The sequence below is a fragment of the Arabidopsis lyrata genome (assembly GCF_000004255.2).
Source record: "Arabidopsis lyrata subsp. lyrata unplaced genomic scaffold ARALYscaffold_7, whole genome shotgun sequence".
NCBI lineage: Eukaryota > Viridiplantae > Streptophyta > Magnoliopsida > Brassicales > Brassicaceae > Arabidopsis > Arabidopsis lyrata.
In genome coordinates, this window is record NW_003302549.1 from 20,139,397 (window position 1) to 20,149,371 (window position 9,975).

Consider the following 9,975-nt stretch of genomic DNA (forward strand, 5'->3'; position numbering starts at 1 on the left):
CTAGAGCTGAAAACTTTTTCTCTGTAGGATTGATGATCGGATCGGTCAGGTATTGTGAAGGATACTATCGGTGATTGTCTTCAGGATATGGCTACATTGGTTGTTGTCTTGTTGATGTATTATCATTGGTAAGATATAAAATTCCAAACTATATTTTATTTGTTATCATATATCCAATGCATCGTATTAGATCATATATTTTGTTTGATGCTTAGGGTTGTGAGAAATTGCTAGTAATCATTTTTTTCTTTTCTTTTGTAGGTAGTAATCATTTTTCATCTTGCCCGTGTATATATTTTCCTCGATTGAACAACACGGAAGAGTTACAATTAATTGAGATGATGGAGACTGTAAGCCGTCTATTGGAGGCTATGCAATTAACCAACATGCTTCATCACTTCCATGTATATATCTTGCGATTCTCTTCTCTCTACTATTACATAAAAACATTTTGGAAACTTTAACACAACACAACTATTTTTTTTTTGTTCTCAATGACACAATGCAATTATGAATACCTAATTGAACCAAATAAATTGTCAATCTCATATAAACAAACAATACAATTCTAATGCAGCTAAAAATATTTTAATACAATACAATTTTCTCTACTTCTTTATAACCAAGTCATGTACGTTTGTAAAAAATATTTTAATACAATACGATTTGTACGTTTATTTAGAAAAAGTTAATTAACTGGAAGTTTCATATGAGAACGAAAAAAATTGAAGACTTTAGTTGAGAATAAACAATATCTATGCTAGTACTTTTGAAGTATATTTTTAATGGGTGAAGCAAAATACATTTGAATACAATAGGTATTCGACCCGTTTACAAATTTTGTTCATAAAAAGTTTGTTACGTCGGGTTATATTTAACCCAACTCATACACCAAATATTTCTTATCTATACTAGTATTTTTGAAATACATTTTTAGCGGGTGGGATAAAATGCATTTGGATACAATGGGTATACGACCCGTTTACAACTTTTGTTCATAAAAAGTTTGTTCGGTCGGGTATATTTAACCCAAGTCATATACCGAATATTCCTTATCTATACTAGTTTTTTGAAGTACATTTTTAGCGGATGAGGTAAAATGCATTTGGATACAATGGGTATCCGACCCGTTTAAAAAATATTTTAATACAATACAATTTTGTGTTTAATCTGACCCGTTTGTTCGGTCAGATTATATTTAACCCAACTCATACACCGAATATTTCATGTTTAATAATTTAGATATTTATAAAATTTGACTAAGAGTTAGAATTATGATTCTCCTATAATCTTTGTTTGATTTGTTTTTAACTGTTTTGAATCATCATATAATACATAAAGTCAAAAATTAATTTTTTTCTGCATATACTGTGATTCAAAATTTTTAAAACGGACATATATTATCCAATTGACAAAAATGTGTGTTCAACGTTCCACATCGACTAAAATATTTAGACAATGATTCAGAATCATATCATAAATAAGATCAACATTAATAAAATAAATGGTTTTTTGGCGGGACGGGTTTGGCGGGACAAAGTTTTTGAATCAACAATAATAAAAAATTAAAATATCATTAATCCGCCGCTTCAATAAGGATTAAATCCTTAATTATTTTTAATACCACCAATATTAGACATATCAAATCAGTCTCATTTAGAAACGATTGTATAATTAAAAACAAAAATTATCCCGTGATATAATGTTATTACTAACAATTGTAAACTATAAATATTAAATGTCCTAGAGAATGATAAAATTTGAAAACTTTTATATATAATAAATAATCGTTAAATTTTAAAATTACTACTTTTAGGAAATAAATTACGGGACGGGTTGAGAAATTACAGGACATGTTATATTTCGGAACAGGGTTATATGGTGAAAAAATTTGAATCAATATTTATAAAATTTTAAAATATCATTAACATACCGCTTTGATACGGATTAAATCCTCAGTTTATTAACAATTGTCTTGTGTACTCATAGTATACCGTTACTTAATAACAATTGTAAACTATAAAATATATATATATATTTTATAAAGATATACAATTTGCAAAATTTTATATAAACTAACTTTAAAAATAATCATCTTGCGGTGTACCACGGGGTTAAAATCTAGTACTATGTTATTTACAAAATTTCTCAAACAGTCTAATAATTGAGAATAAACAATATACTACGCGACTGTTTTTGGTTTTTAATACTAATACTTAACTTAGTAAATTTAACCAAATTATTAAATTTTAATCGAATAATCGAGGAAACTCTTTACCCCGCGCAGAGCGCGGATCAACCCCTAGTTTTTTTAAACAAATATCAATTCAACAAAAATTTTGCTTGAGTAACGGGTCAGGATTTGAGTGTTGATATTCAATTTCATACATATTTTTTGACGTATAATTTTATATACTACTATAAAATTTTAAATATTTTAGTTTGTAACACTTTTTTTTTTTTGAACTAAAACTTGTTTTCATTCCATTAAGGTAGAACTCAAGTACATAGATAAAAGGAATCTTAGATCCCAAAGTTTCAATAACAACAGTTAGGGCCTTTCTCCAAAGCCAACATAAAGTAGATAAAAAGATAGATAAAGTTAAGGGTGAGTTACTCAAATAACACATAAAAGTGTGTTTATTACTTATATAGCTTGTACTATTTGTTGATCATTAATGGTCAAATAACCCTTGAATTGTTGTTATAGGAAAAAAGTTATTACAAAACTGCCATTAAAAGATGCTGCCACATCAGAGAGAGAAAGTGAGTTTTAAGAGGAAAAATTTTCCTCCACATCAAAAGTCTATCGTTGTAGTGACGATAGAGTTAATAGGTTTTGGTAGATTATCACGTTAGAGTTATTAGGTTGAATAAGTTATGTGATAGAGTAATAAGGCGATAGAGTTATTTGATTGAGTTAATTACAGTGGTGGCATAGTTGAAAAAAAACCAGAGTTACATGACAGATTATGATGACTTTACGTTTACTAAAATAGCACCGTGACAGATTTAACGTATGTGGTGGCAGAGTTATAAAAAAATTGAGTTATGCGGAAGAGTAACATGTACTGGCAGCAGACTTAATGAGGGATATAGAGTTACTTGACAGATTTTGCGAAATAAGTCTGTCGTAACATGACAGAGTTAATCCTTATGACAGAGTTATTTTATAACTCTGTCATAACGAGGCAGAGTAACGGTTTACTCAACTAGCACGTTTGAGCATTTTTTTTAGACGTATGTGGTGGTAGATTTTATTTTTTGTGGGGTCCTTGACAACTAGATATTGTACATAGTTGTATGTTAGCGATTAGATTTAAGTAGGGCGAACATAACATTATGAATTGTCGATTTTACCCTTTAAAAAAATTTATATTACAACATTTTATTTTTTGTGGGGTCCTTGACAACTAGATATTGTACATAGTTGTATGTAGATGTCTTGTTGTCCTGATTCCTTCATAGTTGAACTAAATGAAATTTCGTCATTTTGAAGTTGAACCTTGAAATCGAAAATATAAATCTAGTTGGTAACATTAATTTTCACATTAGATCGGTTTTTAAGAAGTTTTGATTGGAAAATATTCAGGAAATAATAGTTTTACTATTTATTGCATCAATATAGGTCATCATGAACTAAATGTTCCTTGTTACACAAAGAGTGATTTGTGTAAAAACAAGTTTATTATCAAATAAATTTATAAAAATAAATTTTGGATGACTGAGTCTTTTCATGTACGACGTTTTGGCTGAATCTCATAAAATAAATGTTTGTAAGGCGACATAATTCGATGACTTTCTCATTTTGGTATGCGCAAATTCACTATTTTTTTTTGTCTATCTTCACTGCATTATTTAGTATAGTTCTTTTAAAAAAAAAATTATATAAAAAAAATATACTGATAAACTTATCTATACTTTTTTTTTAACAACTCATATTTTTCTCTCATTCTTTTCAATGTGAGTATGAATTTCCGTCTTCATAATTTTTTTATTTTGAGAGGTATCACTCTTTCTATCTTTTTGCAAGCACTCATTGTCTTTGTGTCATTCTCTATTCCCATTAGCACATCTACCATTCACAAATATTCTTAATCTAAGAAATTATTTTATATATATTCTAATAACTAAATCTTACATTATTCTTATTTTCATATGTTGTTTTCAACATTTTACGTTTCTCTTCTTTACATATCTGTTATTTTTTCCTTTTCATAAATATCTTAATATAAAAAATATTAGAATTTAAAAATGTTAATTATTGTGACGTTTAAAAATATTAATTAGTGAGATGCCTAACCGCAATTGGTTGTTTTAAATCCCAAATATTGTTTTTCTTTTCTTTTCACAAATATTTATTTTATCTAATAAATGAAATATAAAGATATTAAATTAATGATAATGCTATTATGATTAACTAAAATTTTTATATTTAGAATATTTTCCATATTTTAAATATTTTTGTTTAAAATATAATAAAATTTTAGAAAAATATAACTTTACATTTGACTATTTTATATTATATATTTTTGTACAAAATTAATATTAAGAAAATTTTCTATATTTCTATATATTTTTCTTATTTTCATATGTTACTTTTATCCATTTTTACAAAAAATTTAAAATAGAAAATTATTAGAATCTAAAAAATGTTAATTAGCGAGATGGCACACCACGATTGGTCGTTTAAAATCCTACGTGGACGGTCTCAGAAGCTTATGGCTTCGAATCAAAATATGTTAACTAATGAGATGACAAATCGGGATTGGTGGTTTAAAATCCCACGTGGACGACATCAGAAACTTATAACCTCGACCTTTATATAGTATAGATAAATAAATTTAATAATCTTTAAGAAATCAAAACTTTACATTTTGATTATTTATATTATGTTTTTATATAACACAAGATTATAATTTGAAAATATTTCCATATTTTCAAATATTTCTTTTTTTTTTGACAAAATTTATATTCAGAATTGTTTCATATTTTTAGATATTTCGTTTATAAAATTAATAATCTTTTAAAAATTAAAACTTTACATTTTGATTATTTATGTTATGTTTTTAAATAACACAAGATTATTTCTATTATGTTTATATATAAAGCAAGATTATAATTTGAAATATTTCCATATTTTCAAATATTTCTCCTTTTTGACAAAATTTATATTCAGAATTTTTTCATAGTTTTAGATATTTCGTTTACAAATTTAATAATCTTTTAAAAATTAAAACTTTACATTTTGATTATTTATATTATATTTTTAAATAACACAAGATTATAATTAGAAATATTTCCATATTTTCAAATATTTCCATATTTTCAAATATTTCCATATTTTCAAATATTTCTCTTATTGTTTTTTTTTTCCTTTTTACTGAAACTTTTAAATAGAAAATTATTAGAATCAAAACATGTTAATTAGCAAGATGTCAGATCCCGATTGGTCATTTAAAATCCTACGTGGACGGTCTGAGGAGCTTATAGCTCGACTTTTATATAGTATAGATTAGTATTGTTTGAACAATGAGTTAATTTCTGTTAACAACCACAAAGTGAGATTGCATATAATTCAGTTACAACAAAAATTGAAAGATCATAAATGAGTCGCATCTAAAACGTAGATTATTTTGAGTTAATTAAATAAATTAGCTATTATTTTGAATTACTTTGGGAAGTTCCTTTTTCAATTTATAATTCTTTGGTTGTTGAAATAGAGATTTGTTTGAGCTAGTTACAGAATTTAGCAATTATCCGCATAATCAAATATGTTATGAACATATTTTGGTATATAATAATATCAAATTCAACCCGTGCGTGGATTCTATATTTTCATTTTAGAATCCCAATGAAAAATTGCGTGCACATGTACAATCCATCATTTGTTATTTTCAAAATTGCTTGCAAAATCAAATTTTCAAACATTTGGAGGTGTCAAACATTATTTAACAATCTCATCATATAATCTTAACATAACGTATGTTCTAAGGATCATAACTCTTTTTTATCATATATAATACATTCATATATAATACATTATATTTAACCCGCTGCCTGCTATAAATATTTTAAATATATCTGTTTTAAAAAATCAAAATGGAGTATTTATAACTTTTATCTTTTTGCTTTATTAAATATTTATGATATTTTTTAAAATATTAAATTAAACTATTTTTAATTGTTCCAATTTCAAATATTTTGAAATTTTTTTTATTGTAATATATAAAATTATGAATTTCAAAAATAGAATTGTATGAAATTAAATATAAATATTTAAATAGTTATAAGGATCATAAATCATTCCATCATATAATATAACCCGCCACCTATTATAAATATTTTTAAATATATTTAAAAAAAAAAAACTAAATTAGAGTATTTATAATTTTTAATTTTTTGATATATTAAGTATTGATGATATTCTTACAAAATATCTATTAAAACTATTTTTAAATGTTACAAAAACGGCATTATGATCCCGCATCCAAGGAGCGGTGATTACCGAAGCTTCTTCAGCCCCATTTATCCACTCCCCCTGTTTTCCGAAACCATTTATGTGCAGATTAACTACTTTAGGGAAGACTTTCATCCATTTAAAAGCTTGATACTCAGGTCTGAATTTTTTTTTACTTCTTGTGGCAAATCGACTACAAACTTTGTGTGGAATTCCTTAACCTCCATGCCCGCCAATGACTTCATGTGAGAGGACCCACCTGTTCTGTTACGGTCTTGCACCTATCAATTGTGAATCCTGGTTGTTAAAGCTTTTTTTAGGTTCTTGAACATGTCCAATGATCATTCTCCTTCATACTTTTATGACAATTTAAGTAACACGCTCTCCACACCAGCTCCACATGATACGGTTTGTCTAAGCTCAACTCTCACTCCGTGACAATTTTAGCAAACAACCTCAAACATCATAGCACCTTCATCCTTGCTCGAAACCTTGTCAAAGCACTACCTCGTGTAGTTCTTCTCGTGCCGGCGAGAATCTCGACTTTGGTCCATCCACCAACGCCACTTCGTCTCTTGATAGTGGCTAATTTTTTCTCCGTTGACTCGCTCTTGGAAGACTCATCAATTATTTTTGATCTCACATGTACCAAAATGCTTCATAACTTTTGGCTCAAAACTCTTAAGAAGTTATTATCGATTAACTTTATCTATCTTTTTATCTACTTTATGTTGGCTTTGGGTAAAGGCCCTCTCTGTTGTTATTGAAACTTTGGGATCTAAGATTCCTTTTATCTATGTACTTGAGTTCTACCTTAATGGAATGAAAACAAGTTTTAGTCCAAAAAAAAAAAAGTGTTACAAACTAAAATATTTAAAATTTTATAGTAGTATATAAATTATACGTAAAAAAAATGTATGAAATTGAATATCAACACTCAAATCCTGATCCATTACTCAAGCAAAATTTTTGTTGAATTGATATTTGTTTAAAAAAACTAGGGGTTGATCCGCGCTCTGCGCGGGGTAAAGAGTTTCCTCGATTATTCGATTAAAATTTAATAATTTGGTTAAATTTACTAAGTTAAGTATTAGTATTAAAAACCAAAAACAGTCGCGTAGTATATTGTTTATTCTCAATTATTAGTCTGTTTGAGAAATTTTGTAAATAACATAGTACTAGATTTTAACCCCGTGGTACACCGCAGGATGATTTATTTTTAAATTTAGTTTATATAAAATTTTGCAAATTGTATATCTTTATAAAATATATGTATTTTATAGTTTACAATTGTTATTAAGTAACGGTATACCATGAGTACACAAGACAATTGTTAATAAACTGAATATTTAACCCGTATCAAAGCGGCATGTTAATGATATTTAAAATTTTATAAATATTGATTCAAACTTTTCCACCATATAACCCTGATCCGAAATATAACATGTCCTGTAATTTCTCAACCCGTCCCGTAATTTATTTCCTAAAAGTAGTAATTTTTAAAATTTAACGATTATTTATTATATATAAAAGTTTTCAAATTGTATCATTCTCTATGATATTTAATATTTATAGTTTACAATTGTTAGTAAATGACATTATATCACGGGACAATTTTTGTTTTTAATTTTACAATCGTTTCTAAATGAGACTGATTTGATATGTCTAATATTGGTGGTATTAAAAAAAATTAAAGATTTAATCCTTATTGAAGCGGCGGATTAATGATATTTTAATTGTTTATTATTGTTGATTTAAAAACTTTGTCCCGCCAAACTCGTCCCGCCAAAAAACCATTTATTTTATTAATGTTGATCTTATTTATGATATGATTCTGAATCATTGTCTAAATATTTTAGTCGATGTGGAACGTTGAACACACATTTTTGTCAATTGGATAATATATGTCCGTTTTAAAAATTTTGAATCACAGTATATGCAGAAAAAAAATTAATTTTGACTTTATGTATTATATGATGATTCAAAACAGTTAAAAACAAATCAAACAAAGATTATAGGAGAATCATAATTCTAACTCTTAGTCAAATTTTATAAATATCTAAATGATTAAATATGAAATATTCGGTGTATGAGTTGGGTTAAATATAATCCGACCGAACAAACTTTTTATGAATAAAATTTTTAAACGGGTCGGATACCCATTGTATCCAAATGCATTTTACCTCACCCGCTAAAAATGTACTTCAAAACTAGATTTAAACCCGCGGTACACCGCGGGATGATTTAATTTTAAAGTTAGTATAAAAATATTTTGTAAATTGTATCTCCTTATAACATATTTATTTATATTATAGTTTACAATTGTTATTAAGTAACGGTATACCACGAGTCCACGAGATAATTATTAATAAACTGAGGATTTAACCCGTATTAAAGCGGTATATAAATATTGATTCAAATTCGTCCGCCATATAAATCATTTCCGAAATATAACTCGTTCCGTAATTTCTTAACCCGTCCTGTGATTTGTATTAAAAAAATAAGGATTAAATCCGTATTGAAGCGGCGGATTAATGATATTTTAATCTTTTTATTATTGTTGATTCAAAAACCCGTCCCGCCAAACCCATCCCGCTAAAAAACTCATTTATTTTATTAATGTTCATATTTATGATATGATTCTGAATCATTGTCTAAATATTTTAATCGATGTAGAACGTTGAACACACATTTTCGTCAATTGGATAATATATGTCCGTTTTTAAAATTTTGAATCACAGTATATGCAGAAAAAAAATTGATTTTTTTTTTTACTTTATGTATTATATGATGATTCAAAACAGTTAAAAACAAATCAAACAAAGATGGTAGGAGAATCATAATTATAAATTTTAATCAAATCTTCTAAAAATCTAAATTATTAAATATGGAATATCCGGTGTATGAGTTGGGTTAAATATAACCCGACCCAACAAATTTTTTGTGAAGGAATTTTTAAAATGGGTCGGATATCCGATATACCCGAAAGCTTTTTTACCCACCTGTCACAAAAAGTGCTGCGATGATACTAGATACTAGTATAGATAAGGAATATTCGGTATATGACTTGGGTTAAATATACCCGACCGAACAAACTTTTTATGAACAAAAGTTGTAAACGGGTCGTATACCCATTGTATCCAAATGCATTTTATCCCACCCGCTAAAAATGTATTTCAAAAATACTAGTATAGATAAGAAATATTTGGTGTATGAGTTGGGTTAAATATAACCCGACGTAACAAACTTTTTATGAACAAAATTTGTAAACGGGTCGAATACCTATTGTATTCAAATGTATTTTGCTTCACCCATTAAAAATATACTTCAAAAGTACTAGCATAGATATTGTTTATTCTCAACTAAAGTCTTCAATTTTTTTCGTTCTCATATGAAACTTCCAGTTAATTAACTTTTTCTAAATAAACGTACAAATCGTATTGTATTAAAATATTTTTTACAAACGTACATGACTTGGTTATAAAGAAGTAGAGAAAATTGTATTGTATTAAAAT